The following is a 21,574-nucleotide window of genomic DNA, read 5'->3' on the forward strand; positions in this document are numbered from 1 at the left end:
AGAGGAGTTAAAGTGAACAAGAATGTAAAATTGCATCAACATCAGACTTAATTTTTCCCAAACCCAGAAAGCAAGAAGGGCCTGGTGGTCTACCAACAGGTGTATCTACTTCAAACTGCTACAATGGGAATAGACTGACCGCACCTCTGGGTATGTCTTGCAAATAAAATGAACCAGGAAGCATGCAGGAATAAAAACATTAATTGCCTTTTTAAAACTTGGCACCTGAAACAGACTTTAGTCTACTCATGATGGTGATCTAGCTGGCCCCATGTTTTACTCATTCCTCTTTCCCTCATTATCCAAGTCAGCAAGTGTTTTCTGGTCAGCATCAAATAGGCACAGTCACTTCTCCAAGCTGCGGGAAACATAAAGACACACAATACCTAGTGTTAACCTTCTAGGTGTCTTTGGTTGAGGTGTCCGGGTACCAGAAAGATGGGGAAGATATTTATTTGTTAATAAATCTTAACAACAACAAGCACAATTTTCCCAAGATTTAAGCTCATACTCTACATAAAATTCTATATTCTTTATCATTTTATTATAAGTTGTACCTGATTTCTTCCGAATTCTCCACAGGCATCATTGCCAATGGGTATGTGCACCTAGCCACACATGGTTTGCCATACATCTTCTCCAGGAGATTCACTATCAAGGGAGTTTATCCTATATGTGGTATAGACAATCTGTCACATCTTCCTGCTACTTAGAATAATTGGGTGAAACATGGAAAACAAGAAATAGTAGCTGGAAAAATTGGTGCCACCATATTGACTAGAGGTTCAATCTAATCATCACCTCTAATGCATTAAATTTTTTTTGTGCAGTTTTAGGCATTGAACCCAGGGCCTTGCACTTGCTCAGTACATGCTCCGATACTGAACTACATACCCGGCCTACATTAATGTTTAACAGTAAATTCTCTGGAGTCAGATTGCCTGGTTAGAATCCCATTGCACTTCTTACTAGCTGGATGATCTTGGGTGAGCAGTGGACCTCTTTCTACACTGGATTTTTCATCTATAACATGAGATTAAAAGGGATAAACAAATAATTTTGTATGGTGGTGGTGAGAGAAAGTGTGCAAAGTTCTTTGTTCTGTGCCCTGAAAAAAAGTAACTGCTCACTTTGTTAACAATCACCACATTGTGAGCCCAACTGTAAGGAAGAACCTCAGGATTCAGAGAGGGAAGGAAACAACTACAATTAAACACTAGGTTCTGACTCCAAACCTTTTCCCACTACAGTCCTTTGTGTTGTGGGTGAAAAGTGGGATGAGGCAAGTAGACCAGAGTCACAGCCAGCGTACCTGAAGTTAGAAAATATCCATAGAACTGAGGAAAGTGTTACATAATGAATAACCTGTCATTAGGTAAGGCAAAGAAGGATTAAGAGTTTACATGGGTGAAGGAACCATTCAGGAGGAAACTCATGGCCCTGGGAGAGTGATTTACTAGGAATCTGTCTTAGAATAACTTTAATGTTTCATTTTCTGAATTCTGGACCTTGGATTAGATCTTGCAGGAGATAATAATGACAAAAGTGAGGTTGAGGGTGATATAAGCATGTTAACTACTGCACTTTTATGATCTGTGTTCTTTCCCTACCCATCATTCCTCACTTGATAAACACTTATTGATCTTTTGAGACTATTTCTTTGAAGCATTCTGTTTTCCTGGTGGACATTCCATTTGTCCAGTGCATCTTTACAATATTTTATTGTACTGATGTACCTTCCTAATTTTAGCTGCTAGACTGTGAGGTCAGGAGATATGAGTTGAATGAAAAATGAATGACAGAAAGAATGAGAAGTCCTGTGGGATATTTGGGAAATGGATTATTATTCCATCTTGCAAAAGAAGAGCCTGAGGCTCCAAATGAGTAGATATGAAAAGACCCAGGGAACATTTTGGAAGTAGGTGGAGCAGGGAGTTTGGGAGTCTAACAGAGAAGGGTTCTAGCATCACCTTGGACTCTCAGTGCCTCCTTTGCCTTGACCACATCATTTACCTCTCTCTAATCAGTTTCTCATGACTGAAATCAAGGGACTAGTACAATCAGCTACACGCACTGAACATTTGATAATCTGAACTATGAATTCCTTGTTTGTTTTTATTGAAGTTTTGCCCCATTACTTAGTCTCCTGCTTGGCACATAGTAGGTGCTCATTAAATATTTTTGAACAATGTGGAGAAGATAAAGTGTGTGTATGTGTGTGTGTGTGTGTGTGTGTGTGTGTGTGTATCACCACTGTCAGCTGCTAAAGCTTTGATCTCATGGACTTCTAATATGGATCAATCTGGTTAATGAATTCTGGACTTTGAGGCTGAGCTTGACCCTTATCCTTCTTACTCCCACAGGTCAATAGGGCAATCACCCCAAATCATTAGCAGTGGAGGTCAGAGGTCAGTGACACTGGGGAACAGTGAATGATCCAAAAGTCGACGCCCCATGAGCATCTCTGTACTGAGCTCTGCCAGATTCCTGGGCAACATCTCTGTGCTCTTTCAAGTGGCCTGCCTGCTCAGCCTGCTTCTGCTGCTGTTCAAGGCAGCCCATCACCACTTGCGCAGGTGGAAGTTGCTCACAGTCCTCTAGCACTTCCTATCTCACCCTCCCACTGGCTCCTTGGACACAACTGGAAGATAGAAAGGTGGGTAAGGGGAGTAGAAGGGCAGAGATGGAGGGAGGGCATTCTCAGTGAGTTCAACAGTAGGCGCTGAACTAGGAAGTGGGGCTGGACAGGCAAGATGTGGTTGAGGCAGCAGTCCACAGCAGGTGTAGAGGGAGATTAGCCATTTGGACACTATCTTAGCTGTTGAAGGGCACAGAGTGTGAGTGTTCAGGGGGGGAGTCAGGGAGACCAGAGAAATCCAGGTGAGGGGGACTGAAGATTGATAAAAAGGGAAATAGACAGAGTCCAATTAGAAGGCTATAGATGCTGGTGGACTCAGGGGGTGAAGTGGAGCCAAGAGGCTAACTACTGAATGGGAGGCAGAGGAGCAACAGAGAAAGGAGGGAAGTTCTCTAGCTTCTCCTGTCCACTTCTAATCCCTCTTTCCCACCCATTTTGTCTTTGGAGAGAGAATTTGGGTCCCTGTTTGTCCCCCTACATGGTGATCCCTGGGAATGTGGTTACCCCTCCCACCATACCCCCTTGTGGTCCTACAAATGGTTTCCACAATGGGGAACTAGAAACTGTTAACAGAGCAGTGAGTTATCTAATGATTAATTCTCAATGATTCATATGTTTGGACACTGTCCCTCTGAGTTTAGTAGTGTGCTCACAGAGACTTCATGCCTAACAGAACAGAAATAGTGTCAGGGTTAGCACGAAAAGTGTGGGAGGCCTTGTCAAAGGTCAGGAGATTGTGAACAAAGGTTGGAGTAGAGGTTTGAGTGGTCTGTAAAGAAGGGGTGAGCTAGGCCCTACAAAGGAGGCCCCCACATGTCCAGCACTGGGCTGGGGCTTAGGGGCCAATGTGTGCCCAGATCAGAATGGGGCCTGAGGCCATTTCTCTTTCACTGTCCCTGCCGACCTACACTGCACTGGAAACAGTTTCCCATGAATGAGATGAAAGAAGGTGGCTGTGGCCCTGACCCTGCTCCACTCTGAGCTGCTACCAGATTCCGCCAGGGTTCCTTTCCCTTTGGCATACTTTGTGCTGAAGCCCATGAATGGGATCCACCTGCATCTCAAGAAGCTCCAATAACTGATGGGGCCAAGGACAAGCTCTGAGGGCCTCCTGCTGCCACCTATCTGTCACCTGCTCTGGTCCCTGACTGTCAGCCCAACATCCTGCTTTCTATCTTTTCACCTGCCCTTCTTCCCACCTGCCTGCTCTCCTGCCTCCTGGCCTCCTGTCTGTTGGCCTCCATCTCTCACCTTACTCCAGGCTCCCTACCTGCCTCTCTTTCCATCTCTACCCTCCTGCCTGTATCTCTCTCCCCTCGCCACTCACCTGCCCACCACCCTGTCTGCTCCTTAACCAATCATTTTCCCTTGTGTTGCCTGTCTGTCCATCTGTGAGTTTCCTGCGGCTGCTACAATAAATGACAACAACCTCAGTGGCTCTGTATGACAGAAATCTACTTCCTTGTGGTTCTGAAGATCAGAGTTCTAACCTGGGTCTCACAGGGATGCAGCCAAGGTAACTGCACTCTCACAGCACATCCTGGGCCATTGGTGTGCCTCTGCCTTTTGTCGTCTCCATTATCTGGAGCTGCATTGCTGCTGCAGGGCAGTGATCACTATTCAAATCCAGGACACATTTGAATCTCTCTATTTCTGTCTTCCCATCAAATCTCTATCATAAGGACTTTTGTGATTACAATGTGCCCACCATGATAATATGGGACACGGTCACAGTTCTCCCAGGTCGAGGATGTGTACATTGCGTGAGCTATTATTAAGTCTAACACATTCCTTCCTGTCACCTAATCTTTGTATCTATATCTCTCCTGTAAATCTCTTACCAAAACTTCACCTTCCCTCCCTCCTGCAATAACATTCATGAAGTTGGATGAAGTGCCTGTCTTCCCTTGGAAGGAGATGCAGAGAAAAGAGATGGATGGATGGGAAGAGAAGAGACAGGTCACTTTAGAGGAAGGAGGAGGAAATGAGATCTGCCCTGTGGTGCCAGGACCCTGCCTGGCCAGATGCAGCCCGCCCACTCCAGGTGGGCTTGTGCATGGGACCCCTGATGCCCCATACCCACCCAGTGGTTGAGGGTTCCATGTAGCCTCAGTTTTTTGACAAAGGTCTTTTCCCTAGAAATTCAGAGGGAGAAGCTCTGAATACCTGTTAGGGAAAGAAACGAGGATAAAATTCTATCCAAGGACTAGTGTTCCTCACACTAGATATTTCTAAATGTTATTATATTAGAGCCTTGAACAGAGTAGGAGGACCACTTGGTGGTAACCTGAAACCTGAATGACCAGCCTGAGGAAGGAGGACCTCACTGACCCTGCCTACACCTGGGGATTGTCTGGGTGCTGAGGCTTCTTACCTGGGCTCTACTCCTTGTAACTCTTCCCTATGTACTTCCTCGGTTTCCCAGGTCAGTGGACTAGTTCAGGCCTGCTCTAAGAAGGAGCCAGAGAGGAAAGGCTGGACATGAAGTGCCCGGTCCAAGGATTAAGGAAGGAGAATGAATGAGATGGGAAAGTCCTGGACAGGCTGTACGGCAGTTCTTCTGGCATCAGGTGGGACAGGAGGGCTCATGCTGGCCATGCTCAGAGAGCAGAGCACAAGGGGCACTAACTACCATTATGACACTCAGTCCTGTGGGAGCAAAGGAGGAGCTGCACCACATGAGAGCAAGTGTCATGTCTGAGTCCCAGAGGTGGAGCAGGATAAGGTGAGCAAGAGGGAGAAGTATGAATGCCCACATGTAATAGGTGACTTGGGTTCTTGCCTCTTCCATACACATAAAATAACCAAAATGGATTGGAGAGTTAAGAGATAGCCCAAAAAAGGGCATAATACGTTTTCAAATCAAAAGAAGATATATAAGGAGCTCCTTTATTCAACAACAAAACCACAACGATCCCATGGAAAACTTCAATAGATACTTCCTCTGAGGAATATGGGTATGTGGCCAATAGAAGGACGTGAAGATATGCTCAACATCACGTATTGTTAGACTAATGATGCAAATCCAAACCACAGTGAGACTCCCCTTAGGGTGGCTTAAATTATTTTTTAGGAGACTAAGAAATGTTGGACAGAATATACACAACTCTTATGGAACTCTCATGCATTACAGGTAAAGGTGAGTTGGTACAACCAGTTAGGAAACAAGATAGAAACAATTAGGGAAAAAGAAAGTTAGAAATAAAATTAGTGTAGGTTTCAACAATTCCACTACCAAGTTTTTACCCCAAATAATTGAAAATGGGCACTAAAACTGATACTAGTAATCACAAGTAAAGATTACAAAGGAATCAGATGTGGTGGTGCACGCCTTTAACCCCAGTGACTTCGGAGGCTGAGGCAGGAGGATCACAAGTTCAAAGCCATCCTCAGCAAATTAGTGAGGCCCTATGTAACTTAGCAAGAACCTGCCTCAAAAAAAAAAAAAAAATTAAAAGGGCTTGGTTTGTGGCTCAGTGTTTAAGAATCCTTGGGAAAAGACAGGAATGAGATGGCTCAGAGGCCCAAGCCAAACAGTTTTAAATGTGTAGCAAGACCCACCAGCAATGTGATGGACAAGCTATATGGTTGCCCTAATCAATGCTTGATTTTTTTCCCCCTGTCATTTTCATTTTAACCACTCTGGTGGTGTGTTGAAGCAGCACATTGTAATTTTACTTTTGTATTTCTCTGATGACAAAGTGGAGAAGCTTTTTTTTTTTTTGCAGTGCTGGGGATTGAACCCAGGGCCTTGTGCTTGCAAGCCAAGCACTCTACCAACTGAGCTATCTCCCCAGCCCTGGAGAAGCTTTCTATAAATTTATTCACCATCTGGGTATCTTCTCTGTAAGTGTCTGTTCATGTCTTTTGCCCTTCCTTTTGATTTTTCTTGCCTTTGTATTAGTTGGTAGGATTTCTGCATACTATATGTATAAAGATATATAAAATATATTAAATCAACCTGCCTTTAAGTATATGAATCCCATGTTGAATACAGGTATTGAAAACATTTAACTCTGCTCTCTGGTTTGCCTTTTCATCCCCTTCATAGTTTATTTTCATGTACAAAAGTTTGTATTGTTGACATGGTTCAATTTATTGATTTTTTTTCCATATCTGACTAGTGCTTTGGTTTTATGTCTAAGAAATCTTTGCCTATATCATGAAGGCATTCTTCTAAAACCCTTATTGTTACACTATTCAAAGCTTCCTCTGCAATCCATCTGAAATTGATTTTTTTGTGTGGGGTGAGATAGAAGTCAGGATTTTTTTTTTCATGTGTATATTCAGTTGACCTAACACTATTAAAGAAACCATCATTTACTCAAAAAAAAAAAAAAATCCTTGGTTTGATCCTGGTACCAAGAGAAAAACAAAAACAAAAACAAACAAACAAACAAAAAAAGAAAGTAAAGGGGAAAGAGAGGAATGGGCATTTATAGTGTTCTGGTACATAATTTTGTAGTTGTTTTGATCTTCATGCCTAATTTTAAATTTCTATGAGCACCCTTATTTTGGTTTCATTTTGGTTGCTCACATGTGTGGATGATGATTAAATTTAGGCACTCCAGGGCAGCCTCCCTTTGAGGAGTTAGGCCAGTTATTATGGTCCATCTTTGTGTATATTTTTACTGAAAAAATTACACTAAAATAGTTTATGACCATTTTCATGATCATTCCTACTCCCCAACCCTTTTCTAAGAACTTAAAAATTGCCTCTCTGCAATACTGTCTCAAGGCTTAGCTGAAATGTTCCCATCCTTCAGCTATCCTTCTCTAAGCAGACTTCTCGATCCCACAAATATCCTCAGTGGCTAGCCTGATTCTGAGACAGGCAAGCTAGCTCTCAGCCTGCTGAGGTGAATGGACATACCCTAAAATTAGCAGTTAAAAAGTGAAGCAACACACCAGGAGATGGGAGGCTGGGACGGCAACTCAGCCTTCTGAAGCTACGTGGTCAGCAGAAATACCAAGAAACCAGAGCCAGAAAGGACAAGGTTAGCAAAATCAAACCCAGAATGATAGTCTGCCTTGCTCTGAAAATGATATTGGGAACCTTCCCAGATGATAAGGGGCAAACACATGTGTAGCATGCTCACTACAGTAACTTGCAGTTATCTTTACTTTATTAGCATGGTAAAAACCACACCCCAAATATAGACTAAGGTGGTAAAGAGGCAGACATTGCTTGAAGAGGCATGATGAAGAAAAACATGGGTGCAACTAAAACCCCCTGTCTCCTTGTGATGAAATCCAGAGACTGGGTCCCTGCCTACTCAGATGCCATCAAAGCTGAACACCTTTGTCCTCTGAGCCAGCATGGCACTCTTGTGAACACCACATCTCCCTTCTTGCCTCTACAGAAGCCCCCAGTGAAGAACCTTGCTCCTGTTACACTGTACATGTGCCTGATTGTCCTGGAAGAGAGCACAAGAACCCATAATGTCTGAATACTTTGGTGCCCAACATCCCCCTGACCTCTTCAGGGATCCCAAAAGTGAGTCCCAATGGCAGAGCATGTTGACCTGGATCTACCTTCAACTAACCAACCTTCAGCATTTAATTGAATAAGTGAGCATTCAACCTGCCAAGGTGAATCATAAACATCACATTCAACCCTTGGCAAGTTGTCATTTATATATATCCCCATAAATTAACTTAATCTGCAAATAAAGATTTGCTGTGTAACCAAATGACTCTGAGGGTGTTTTTAAAAAATTGGTTCTCTTTAGTTATACATGATGGTAGAATTCATTTTCATACATTTATACAAGCATGGAATATATCTTATTTTAATAGGACCCCTTCTTGTGGATATACATAATGTAGGGATTCACTATGTTGTATTCATACATGTATATAGGAAAATTATTTTGGATTAATTCCACTCTCTTTCCTTTTCCTATTCACCCTCCTTACCCTTCATTGCCTTTGTCTAATCTATTGAATTTCTATGTTTTCCCAAACTCCCTTATTGTGAGTTAGCTTCCACAAATCTGTGAAAACATTTGACCTTTTGCTTTTTTGGGACTGGCTTATTTCACCTAGCATAATAGTCTCCAGATCCATCAAGTTACTGGCAAATGTCATTAAGTCATTCTTCTTAATGGCTGAGTAACATTTTCTTTATCCACTCATCTGTTGAAGGGCACCTAGGTTGGTTCCATAGCTTAGCTGTTTGTGAATTGTACTGCTATAAACATTGATGTGGCTACATCACTGTAGTATGCTGATTTAAAATCTTTTGGATACATACTCCATACTGCTCTCCAGTGTGGTTATACTAATTTGCAGTCCCACCAACAATGTATGAGTATACCTTTTTCCCCGCATCCTTCCCAACATTTATTATTAGTTGTATTTTTGATAATTGTCATTCTGACTGGAGTGAGATGAAATCTCAATGTAATTTAGGTTGCATTTACCTAATTGCTAGAGATGTGAAACATTTTTCCATATATTTATGGACAATTTATATTTTATCATTTGAGCAGTGTCTTTAGTTCTTAGGTCCATGTATTGATTGGGTTATTTGGTTTTTTGTTGTTAAGTTTTTTTTAGTTGTTTGCATATTCTTGATATTTACGCCCTATCTGAGGAGCAGGTGGCAAAGATATTCCACTATGTGGGATCTTTCTTCACCCTCTTGATTCCTTTTCTGGGCAGAAGTTTTTATTTGATATCATTCCACTTATTAATTTTTTATTTTATTTCTTGAGCTTTAGGAATCTTGTTAAGGAAGTTGGTTCTTGTGCCAACATGCCAGGACTGTGGAACTACATTTTCTTTTGGCAGGTGCAGGTGTAGGGTTTCTTTTCTTTTCTTTTTTTTGCAATTTCCTTCTAGTTTTTATTCCAGTGCAATTTTCTTTTTACAAATTTAAGATCATACTGAATGTACAATGTTTCATCTTGCCTTTTTCACTTTCCATCTACACATATTTTCATGTCATTACAGACTTTTCAATGACACAATTTCAAATTGAAGTATTATGTACATAAAGTGCATATGTCCAAAGAGTATGTCAGGATATAGCTCCATCAATTTTCACAAAGTGAACACACCAGTATAACCAGGAACCAGAAGAAGAAAGCACTTCAGAAAGCCCTTTGTATTCCTTCCCAACCACTGCCTTCATCCTAAAGGTGACATTATTTGACTTCTAACACCATAGCATAAGTATAATTTTTAGTGGCTCTGCAATCATTTATAGACAATGTTTTATGTAATCATTATCCATTTTTCTAATGTAAGACCTTGAAGACACCCCTCCCCTTTTTGTTTTAACCATGAGAGCCTCCGGGCATGTATTTTTGTCCACATATATATTTCCTTAGAATATAATCCTAGAGATGGAATTTCTGGGACAAATACTATGAAAATTTTATTTTATCTTTTTTAATTTTAATTTATTTTTATTGTAAACAAATGGGATACATCTTGTTTCTGTTTGTACGTGGAGTAACAGCATACCATTTGCGTAATCATACATTTACACAGGGTAATAACGTTTGATTCATTCTGTTATTTTTTCCTTCCCCCCCCATCCTCCCACCCCTCTTTTCCCTCTATACAGTCCCTCCTTCCTCCATTCTTGCCCTCCTCCCAACCCCCCATTATGTGTCATCATCTGCTTATCAGTGAGATCATTCGCCTTTTGGATTTTTGAGATTGGCTTATCTCACTTAGCATGATATTCTCCAATTTCATCCATTTGCCTGCAAATGCCATAATTTTATTATTCTTTATAGCTGAATAATATTGCATTGTATATATATATATATATATATATATATATATATATATATATATATATATATATATCACAGTTTCTTTATCCATTCATCAATTGAAGGACATCTAGGTTGGTTCCACAATCTGGCTATTGTGAATTGAGCAACTATGAACATTGATGTGGCTGTATCTCTGTATGCTGATTTTAAGTCCTTTGGGTATAGGCCAAGGAGTGGGATAGCTGGGTCAAATGGTGGTTCCATTCCAAGTTTTCTAAGGAGTCTCCACACTGCTTTCCAGAGTGGCTGCACTAATTTGCAGCCCCACCAGCAATGTATGAGTGTACCTTTCTCCCCACATCCTCGCCAACACCTGTTGTTGCTTGTATTCTTGATAATTGCCATTCTACTTGGGGTGAGATGGAATCTTAGTGTAGTTTTGATTTGCATTTCTCTTATTACTAAAGATGGTGAACATTTTTCATATGTTTGTTTGTTTTTCTTTTATAATATTTTAATAAGTGTTCATGTGCATACATAAAACTATTTTATGAATTCTATGTGATTTAATTTCTGAAAGATTTCTTAATTTTCATACATAAATTTATTTTGTTAAAATATACACATTTAATATATATTTGGAATTCTTGAAACAGATCTGTGACTTCACAAATTTTATATTAACTAAATTATGTGAGACAATACACTTCCATTTGGACATAAATGAACATAATAACATTTATGCTGAAGTCACTTCAATGGTGTTCTCTTTATCTGCAGGGCAGTAGGGAATGCAATACAACTAGAGATGACTGACGTTTTTCCTAACCTCTCTGTACTTTCCTCATGAAAATGCTTAGCTACTTTTGGGAAGCACAGCTGTTGAACAAAGGACAGGGTCCAAGGCTGTGCCTTTTGGAGGGTTAACAGTAATACAGCCAATTGAGAGGCAGGCTGAAAAATGTCAGATCAGATATGCCAATCGCCATAAAAAAGGTGATGACCTGAAGAGGTGATAGTGCTAACTTGATGCTGAACTTTTTTTTTTTTAATTTTTATTTGTTTTAATTTTTATTGTTATTGTATACAAATGGGATGCATGTTGTTTCTCTATTTGTACATGGAGTCAAGGCATACCATTTGTGTAATCATACGTTTACATAGGGCAATGATGTTTGATTCATTATTTTTTCCCTTCCCCCCACCCCTCCCACCCCTCTTTTCCCTCTATACAGTCCTTCTTACCTTCATTCTTACCACACTCCTTATCCCTAACCCTAAACCTAACCCTAAACCTAATGCTAACCCCTCCCACCCCCTATTATATGTCTTCATCCGCTTATCAGCGAGATCATTCGTCCTTTAGTTTTTTGAGATTGGCTTATCTCACTTAGCATGATATTCTCCAGTTTCATCCATTTGCCTGCAAATGCCATAATTTTATCAATCTTCATTGCGGAGTAGTATTCCATTGTATATATATGCCACAGTTTCTTTATCCATTCATCAACTGAAGGGCATCTAGGTTGGTTCCACAATCTGGCTATGGTGAATTGAGCAGCAATGAACATTGATGTGGCTGTATCTCTGTAGTATGCTGATTTTAAGTCCTTTGTGTATAGGCCAAGGAGTGGGATAGCTGGGTCAAATGGTGTTTCCATTCCAAGTTTTCTGAGGAATCTCTCCATACTGCTTTCCAGAGTGGCTACACTAATTTGCAACCCCACCAGCAATGTATGAGTGTTCCTTTTTCACCACATCCTCGCCAACACCTATTGTTGTTTGTGTTCTTGATAATCGCCATTCTAATTGGGGTGAGATGAAATCTTAGGGTGGTTTTGATTTGATTTCCCTTATTACTAGGGATGTTGAACATTTTTTCATATATCTGTTGATTGCTTGTACATCTTCTTCTGTGAAGTGTCTGTTCATTTCCTTAGCCCATTTGTTGATTGGATTATTTGTATTCTTGGTGTAGAGTTTTTTGAGTTCTTTATAGATTCTGGAAATTAGCGCTGTATCTGAAGTATGGTTGGCAAAGATATTCTCCCACTCTGTAGGCTGTCTCTTCACATTGCTGATAGTTTCCTTTGCTGAGAGAAAGCTTTTTAGTTTGAATCGATCCCAGTTGTTGATTCTTGCTTTTATTTCTTGTGCTATGGGAGTCCTGTTAAGGAAGTCTGATCCTAAGCCAACAAGTTGAAGATTTGGACCTACTTTTTCTTCTATAAGATGCAGGGTCTCTGGTCTGATTCCGAGGTCCTTGATCCATTTTGAGTTGAGTTTTGTGTAGGGTGAGAGATAGGGGCTTACTTTCATTCTGTTGCATATGGTTTTCCAGTTTTCCCAGCACCATTTGTTGAAGAGGCTATCTTTTCTCCATTGCATATTTTTGGCCCCTTTATCTAGTATGAGAAAATTGTATTTATTTGGGTTTGTGTCCATGTCCTCTATTCTGTACCATTGATCTACCTGTCTATTTTGGTACCAATACCATGCTGTTTTTGTTACTATTGCTTTGTAGTAGAGTTGAAGATCTGGTATTGCAATACCCCCTGCTTCGTTCTTGCTACTGAGGATTGCTTTAGCTATTCTAGGTTTTTTATTCTTCCAGATGAATTTCATAATTGCTTGCTCTATTTCTGCAAGGTACATCATTGGGATTTTAATTGGAATTGCATTGAATCTTTATAGCACTTTTGGTAGTATGGCCATTTTGACAATATTAATTCTGCCTATCCAGGAACATGGGAGATCATTCCATCTTCTAAGGTTTTCTTTAATTTCTTTCTTTAGTGTTCTGTAGTTCTCATTGTAGAGGTCTTTCACCTCCTTTGTGAGATTGATTCCCAAGTATTTTATTTTTTTCGATGCTAATGTGAATGGGGTAGTTTTCCTAATTTCTCTTCTGAAGATTCATCACTTATGTATAAAAATGCATTGGATTTATGAGCATTGATCTTGTAACCTGCTACTTTACTGAATTCACTTATGAGTTCTAAAAGTTCTCTGGTGGAATTTCCAGGTTCCTCTAAATATATAATCATGTCGTCAGTGAAGAGGGATAGTTTGAGTTCTTCTTTTCCAATTCGTATCCCTTTAATTTCTTTGGTTTGTCTAATTGCTCTGGCTAGAGTCTCAAGGACGATGTTGAATAGAAGTGGTGAAAGAGGGCATCCCTGCCTTGTTCCAGTTTTTAGGGGGAACACTTTCAGTTTTTCACCATTTAGAATGATATTGGCCATGGGCTTAGCGTAGATGGCCTTTATAATGTTAAGGAATGTTCCCACTACCCCAATTTTTTCTAGTGCTTTGAGCATGAAGGGATGCTGTATTTTATCAAATGCTTTTTCTGCATCTATTGAAATAATCATGTGATTCTTAACTTTAAGTCTGTTGATATGGTGAATGACATTTATTGATTTCCGAATGTTGAACCAACCTTGCATCCCTGGGATAAAACCCACTTGATCGTGGTGCACTATCTTTTTAATATATATTTGTATGCGATTTGCTAAAATTTTGTTGAGAATTTTTGCGTCGATGTTCATTAAGGATATTGGTCTGAAATTTTCTTTCCTCGATGTGTCTCTGTCTGGTTTAGGTATCAGGGTGATAGTGGCTTCATAGAACGAGTTTGGGAGGGTTCCCTCCTCTTCTATTTTATGGAATAGTTTGAGGAGTATTGGAATGAGCTCTTCTTTAAAGGTTTTGTAGAACTCGGCTGAGAACCCATCTGGTCCCGGACTTTTCTTTGTTGGTAGGCTTTTGATGACCTCTTCTATTTCATTGCTTGAAATTGGTTTATTTAAGTTGTGTATGTCCTCCTCGTTCAGTTTAGGTAATTCATATGTCTCTAGAAACTTGTTGATGTCTTCGAGGTTTTCTGTTTTGTTGGAGTATAGATTTTCAAAATAGCTTCTAATTATGTTTTGTATTTCACTCATGTCTGTGGTGATATTTCCTTGTTCATTCCAAATTTTAGTAATTTGAGTTTTCTCCCTCTTTCTCTTTGTTAGTGTGGCTAAGGGTTTATCAATTTTGTTTATTTTCTCAAAGAACCAACTGTTTATTTTTTTAATTTTTCCAATTGTTTCTTTTGTTTCAATTTTGTTGATTTCGGCTCTGATTTTAACTATTTCCTGTCTTCTACTACTTTTGATATTGGTCTGCTCTTCTTTTTCTAGGGCTTTGATCTGTAGTGTTAAGTCATTTATTTGTTGATTTCTACTTCTTTTTTTGAATGCACCCCATGAAATAAATCTTCCTCTAAGTACTGCTTTCATAGTGTCCCAGAGATTTTGATATGATGTGTCTTTGTTCTCGTTTACTTCTAAGAATTTTTTTATTTCCCTCCTGATGTCTTCTGTTATCCATTCATCATATAATAGTGTATTATTTAATCTCCAGATATTGGAGAAATTTCTGTTTTTTATTCTGTCATTTATTTCTAATTTCAATCCATTATGATCTGATAGAGTACAAGGTAGTATCTCTATCTTCTTGTATTTGCTAACAGTAGCTTTGTGGCATAAAATATGGTCTATTTTAGAGAAGGATCCATGTGCTGCTGAGAAGAAAGTGTATTCGTTCTTTGTTGGATGGTATATTCTATATATGTCCGTTAAGTCTAAATTGTTGATTGTGTTATTGAGATCTATGGTTTCTTTATTCAATTTTTGTTTGGACGATCTATCCAGTGGTGAGAGAGGTGTGTTAAAATTGCCTAGTATTATTGTGTTGTGGTCTCTTTGATTTCTGGAATTGAGAAGGATTTGTTTGACGTACGTGGATGAGCCAATGTTCGGGGCATAGATATTTATGATTGTTATGTCTTGCTGATTTATGCTTCCCTTAAGCAGCATGTAATGTCCTTCTTTATCCCTTCTGAGTAGTTTTGGCTTGAAGTCCACATTATCTGAAATGAGGATGGATACTCCAGCTTTTCTGCTGTGTCCGTGTGCATGGTATATTTTTCCCCATCCCTTCACCTTTAGTCTATGGGTATCTCTTTCTATGAGTCTCTTGCAGGCAGCATATTGTTGGATTTTTCTTTTTAATCCAATCTGCCAGTCTATGTCTTTTGATTGATGAGTTCAGGTCATTAACATTCAGGGTTATTATTGTGATATGATTTGTATTCCCAGTCATTTGACTCATATTTGTTTTTGACATGTTTTGGTTTCTCCTTTATTTGGCTATTCCTTTAGGCTAGCACCTCCTGTTGCTAATTTGCATCATTGTTTTTCATCTCTTCCTCATGGAATATTTTGCTGAGAATGTTCTGTAATGCTGGCTTTCTTTTTGTAAATTCCTTTAGCTTTTGTTTATCATGGAAGGATCTTATTTCATCGTCAAATTTGAAGGTAAGTTTTGCTGGGTATAAGATTCTTGGTTGGCATCCATTTTCTTTCAGGGCTTGGTAAATGTTGTTCCAGGCCCTTCTAGCTTTTAGGGTCTGGATTGAAAAATCTGCTGATATTCTTATTGGTTTCCCTCTGAATATAATTTGATTCTTTTCTCTTGCGGCCTTTAAAATTCTGTCTTTATTTTGCATGTTAGGTATTTTCATAATAATGTGCCTTGGTGTGGGTCTGTTGTAATTTTGTATATTTGGAGTTCTATAAGCCTCTTGGACTTGGTTTTCCATTTCATTCTTCAGATTTGGGAAATTTTCTGATATTATTTCATTGAATAGATTGTTCATTCCTTTGGTTTGTTTCTCTAAGCCTTCCTCAATCCCAATAATTCTTAAATTTGGCCTTTTCATGATATCCCATAATTCTTGTAGATTCTGTTCATGATTTCTTACCATCTTCTATGTTTGACCAACTTTGTTTTCAAGATTAAATAATTTGTCTTCAATGTCTGAGGTTCTGTCTTCCAGGTGTTCTATCCTATTGGTTATGCTTTCTATGGAGTTTTTAACTTGGTTTATTGTTTCCTTCATTTCAAGTATTTCAGTTTGTTTTTTTTTCAGTATCTCTAACTCTTTATTGAAATGATCTCTTGCTTCCTGAATTTGCTCTGTTAACTGTCGATTGGTGTGATCATTTAATGCCTGCATTTGCTCTTTCATCTCCTCATTTGCTTCCCTGATCGTTTTAATTATGTACATTCTGAACTCCCTTTCTGACATTTCTTCTGCTGTGCTGTCATTGGGTTTTATTGATGTAGTATCTAGGTTTGTTTGGGACATTTTCTTCCCTTGTTTTCTCATATTGGTCAGCTGTCAGTGGGAATCTGAGATATTGCAGATTTCCTCTATTGGCTTATAGTGTCCCGGTAGATTTCCAGTGTATCACCTCCCAGCTTTCAGTAGCCTGAAGTCTTGGAGGAACTTGATAATGCAGTGCTTCCAAAGAAAGCTGCCCCTAGCCCCCTACTGGTTCCAGGTTTTGGAGCTGGCTCTGTGCAGAAAGGCTCTCTCTGGGGGCCTGTCCCGTGCAGCTGGCCGTGTGGGGGGAGCACACCACCAGAGTGTGGAAGGCTACCTGGGGAAGACTGTAGCTGCCCTACCCTGCTCTGATAAGCCACCCCTATCTGTGCCTGCCGCCCAGGCCAAGTTTCACCCAGTGAGGGAGACTCACCCTGTGACTCTATTTTTGTCCAAGTCTCTCAATGCCTCCCCTTCTTGAGTCCTTCGTTCTGGAGCGACTGGCGATGCAGTCACCCTCTAGGCCACCATCTTGGATTGCCCCGTGGAAAGAGCCTGTGGCTGGAGTGGGCAGAGCCACCTGGAGAAGTCTCTGGCTGCCCTGCCCTGATCCCAGAGGCTGCTTGCGGATCGAAACTCTCCATTGGCTCAGGGACTTGTGGCTGGCTCTATGTAGAAAGGCTCTCACTGGGCAGTCTGTTCCAAGAAGCTAGCCTTGAAAGGCGCCTCCCATCGCAGGGGGCTGGGCTGATTGGGGAAGTCTCTGACTGCCCTGTCCTGGTCCCTGAAGCTGCTTGCGGGCCAGAGTACGCTGCACTGCCTCCGGGACTTGGAGCTTGTTCTGGTCAGAAAGCTCATATGTTTGTTGATTGCTTGTATATGATCTTCTTTGAAGTGTCTGTTCATATCCTTAGCCCATTTGTTGATTGGGTTATTTGCATTCTTGGTGTAGAGTTTTTTGAGTTCTTTATAGATTCTGGAAATTAGTGCTCTATCTGAAGTATGAGTGGCAAAGATTTTCTCCCACTCTGTAGGCTCTCTCTTCACATTGCTGATAGTTTCCTTTGCTGAGAGAAAGCTATTTAGTTTGAGTCTATCCCAGTTATTGATTCTTGCTTTTGTTTCTTGTGCTATGGGAGTCCTGTTAAGGAAGTCTGATCCTAAGCCAACAAGTTGAAGATTTGGACCTACTTTTTCTTCTATAAGATGTGGAGTCTCTGGTCTGATTTCAAGGTCCTTGATCCATTGTGAGTTGATTTTTGTGCAGGGTGAGAGATAGGGGATTAGTTTCATTCTGTTGCATATGAATTTCCAGTTTTCCCAGCACCATTTGTTGAACAGGCTGTCTTTTCTCCATTGCATATTTTTGGCACCTTTGTCTAGTATGAGAAAATTGTATTTATTTGGGTTTGTGTCCATGTCCTCTATTCTGTACCATTGATCTACCTGTCTATTTTGGTGCCAATACCATGCCGTTTTTGTTACTAATGCTTTGTAGTATAGTTGAAGTTCTGGTATTGCGACACCCCCTTCTTCACTCTTCCTGCTAAGGATTGTATTAACTATTCTGGGTTTCTTATTCTTCCAGATGAATTTCATGATTGCTTGCTCTATTTCTGTAAGGTACATCATTGGGATTTTAATTGGAATTGCATTGAATCTGTATAGCACTTTTTATAGTATGACCATTTTGACAATATTAATTCTGCCTATCCAAGACCATGGGAGATCTTTCCATCTTCTAAGGTCTTCCTCAATTTCTTTTTTCAATGTTTTGTAGTTTTCATTGTAGAGATCTTTTACCTCTTTGGTTAGATTGATTCCCAAGTATTTTATTTTATTTTTTTTTTTTTGAGGCTATTGCAAATGGAGTTGTTTTCCTCATTTCCCTTTCAGCTGTTTCGTTGCTTGCATATAAAAATGCTTTAGATTTATGGGTGTTGATTTTATAGCCTGCTATTTTGCTGAATTCATTGATGAGGTCTAGAAGTTTTCTGGAGGAGGTTTTTGGATCCTCTAAATATAGAATCATGTCATCAGCAAATAGTGACAGCTTAAGTTCCTCTTTTCCTATTCGTATCCCTTTAATTTCTTTAGTCTGCCTAATTGCTCTGGCTAGAGTTTCAAGAACAATGTTGAATAGAAGTGGTGAAAGAGGACATCCCTGTCTTGTTCCCATTTTTAAAGGGAATGGTTTCAGTTTTTCTGCATTAAGAATGATGTTGGCCATGGGCTTAGCATCAATAGCCTTTACAATGTTCAGGTATGTTCCTACTATCCCTATTTTTTGTAGTGTTTTGAGCATGAAGGGGTGTTGTATTTTGTCGAACGCTTTTTCTGTGTCAATTGAAATAACCATATGATTCTTATCCTTAAGTCTATTGACATGATGGATTATGTTTATTGATTTACAAATGTTGAACCATCCTTACATTCCAGGGATGAACCCCACTTGATTGTGTGCATGATTTTCTTAATATGCTTTTGGATACAGTTTGCCAATATTTTGTTAAGGATCTTTGCATCTATATTCATCAAGGTTATTGGTCTAAAATTTTCTTTCCTTGATGTGTCTTTGCCTGGTTTGGGTATGAGGGTGATATTAGCTTCATAGAATGAGTTTGATAGGGTACCCTCCTTTTCTATTTCCTGGAATACTTTGAGAAGTATTTGAATGAGTTCTTCTTTGAAGGTCTTGTAGAACTCAGCTGAGAATCCATCTGGTCCTGAGCTTTTCTTGGATGGTACATTTTTAATGCCTTCTTCTATTTCATTGCTTGAAATTGATCTGTTTAAATTGTGTATGTCCTCTTGGTTCAGTTTTGGAGGAGCATATGTCTCTAGAAATTTGTCAATGTCTTTGGTAGATTCTATCTTGTTGGAATACAGATTTTCAAAGTAGCTTCTAATTATGTTATGTATCTCAGTGGTATCTGTCATGATATTTCCTTTTTCATCACCAATTTTAGTAATTTGAGTTTTCTCTTTCCTTCTCTTTGTTAGTGTGGCTAAGGGTTTGTCTATTTTGTTTACTTTCTCAAAGAACCAACTTTTCATTTTGTCAATTTTTTGAATTGTTTCTTTTGTTTCAATTTCTTTGATTTCAGCTCTGATTTTAATTATTTCCTGTCTTGTACTCTTTTGCTGTTATTCTGTTCTTCTTTTTCTAGGACTTTGAGATGTAATGTTAGGTCATTTAGTTGTTGACTTTTCATTCTTTTCTGGAATGCGCTCCATGTAATGAATTTTACTCTTAATACTGCTTTCATAGTGTCCCAGAGATTTTGATATATTGTATCATCATTCTCATTGACCTCTAAGAATTTTTTTATCTCCTCCCTGATGTTTTTGGTTATCCATGTTTCATTCAATCGCATATTATTTAGTCTCCAGGTGTTGGAGTAATTTCAGTTTTTTATTTTGTCATTGATTTCTACTCTCTCAGTCCATTATGATCTGATAGAACACAAGACAGTATCTCTATTTTTTTTATTGTAAACAAATGGGATACATGTTGTTTCTCTGTTTGTACATGGCGTAAAGGCATACCATTTGTGTAATCATAAAGTTACATAGGGTAATGTTGTTTGATTCATTCTGTTATTTTTTCCCTTCCCCCGCACCCCTCCCACCCCTCTTTTTCCTCTATACAGTCCTTCCTTCCTCCATTCTTGCCCCCCTCCCTAACCCTAACTCCCACCCCCCATTATGTGTCCTCATCCACTTATTAGTGATATCATTCGTCCTTTGGTTTTTTGAGATTGGCTTATCTCACTTAGCATGATATTCTCCAATTGCATCCATTTGCCTGCAAATGCCATAATTTTATCATTCTTTATGGCTGAGTAATATTCCATTGTATATATATACCACATTTTCTTTATCCATTCATCAATTGAAGGACATCTAGGTTGGTTCCACAATCTGGCTATTGTGAACTGAGCAGCTATGAACATTGATGTGGCTGTATCTCTGTAGTATGCTGATTTTAAGTCCTTTGTGTATAGGCCAAGGAGTGGGATAGCTGGGTCAAATGATGGTTCCATTCCAAGTTTTCTAAGGAGTCTCCACACTGCTTTCCAGAATGGCTGCACTAATTTGCAACCCCACCAGCAATGTATGAGTGTACCTTTCTCCCCACATCCTTGCCAACACCTATTGTTGCTTGTATTCTTGATAATCACCATTGTAATTGGGGTGAGATGGAATCTTAGGGTGGTTTTGATTTGCATTTCTCTTATTACTAGAGATGTTGAACATTTTTCCATATGTTTGTTGATTGCTTGTAGATCTTCTTCTGTGAAGTGTCTATTCATTTCCTTAGCCCATTTGTCGATTGGATTATTTGCATTCTTGGTGTAGAGTTTTTTGAGTTCTTTATAGATTCTGGAGATTAAAACTCAGTGATGGAAAAGTAGACATCACAACAGAGCCACAGACATATGATAGATATTTAAGGACTATCACAAAAACTCTTGGAAAAAATGGAAAATCTAGAATAAACGCATATATTTCTGGACACATAGAACCAAGTTGAATGTTGTAGTGTGACACTGCTTTCTACTCCTTTGAGAGTAGATCTCCAAACAGATCAATAAAAATTAAGAAGATGGAATCAATAATAAAATGTCTTTCCAAAAGGAAAAGATTATGGATTTTCTCACTGATGTATTTCACTAAACTTTTAAGAGGAACTAATGCAATTCTTCTCAAACTATTCCAAAGTATTTAAGAGGAGGGACTCCTCCCTTCTAATTCCATCCTGAGGAAGAATTACTGATACCAAAGCAGACAAAGACTTGACAAAAAAAAAAAGAAAGAAAAGAAAAGAAAGAAAGAAAAATGTGCTGTACGGAGATTCAAAAATTCTCTACAAAATATTAGAAAATCAAATACAAAAGCACATAAAATATTATACATCATGATAAATGCAATGGGCTTTATCCCAGGGGTGCAAGAATATTTCAATGCCTATGAATCAATGTATGTAATGCATCACATCAACAAAATTAAGATAAGAGTCATATAATCATGTAAATAAGTGTA

At 39.2% G+C, this 21,574-nt stretch overlaps 1 long non-coding RNA gene across 1 annotated transcript; it reads left to right on the forward strand.

Moving 5' to 3' along the window:
* Positions 1–2,518: 2,518 nt before the first annotated feature.
* LOC124992336 (uncharacterized) lies at positions 2,519–8,266 on the forward strand. The gene is made up of 3 exons (XR_007110104.1): positions 2,519–2,656; positions 5,064–5,363; positions 8,002–8,266. It is a non-coding gene; the product is annotated as an uncharacterized LOC124992336 (long non-coding RNA).
* Positions 8,267–21,574: the final 13,308 nt, after the last annotated feature.

Source organism: Sciurus carolinensis, chromosome 1 (assembly GCF_902686445.1).
Source record: "Sciurus carolinensis chromosome 1, mSciCar1.2, whole genome shotgun sequence".
Taxonomy (NCBI): Eukaryota; Metazoa; Chordata; class Mammalia; order Rodentia; family Sciuridae; genus Sciurus; species Sciurus carolinensis.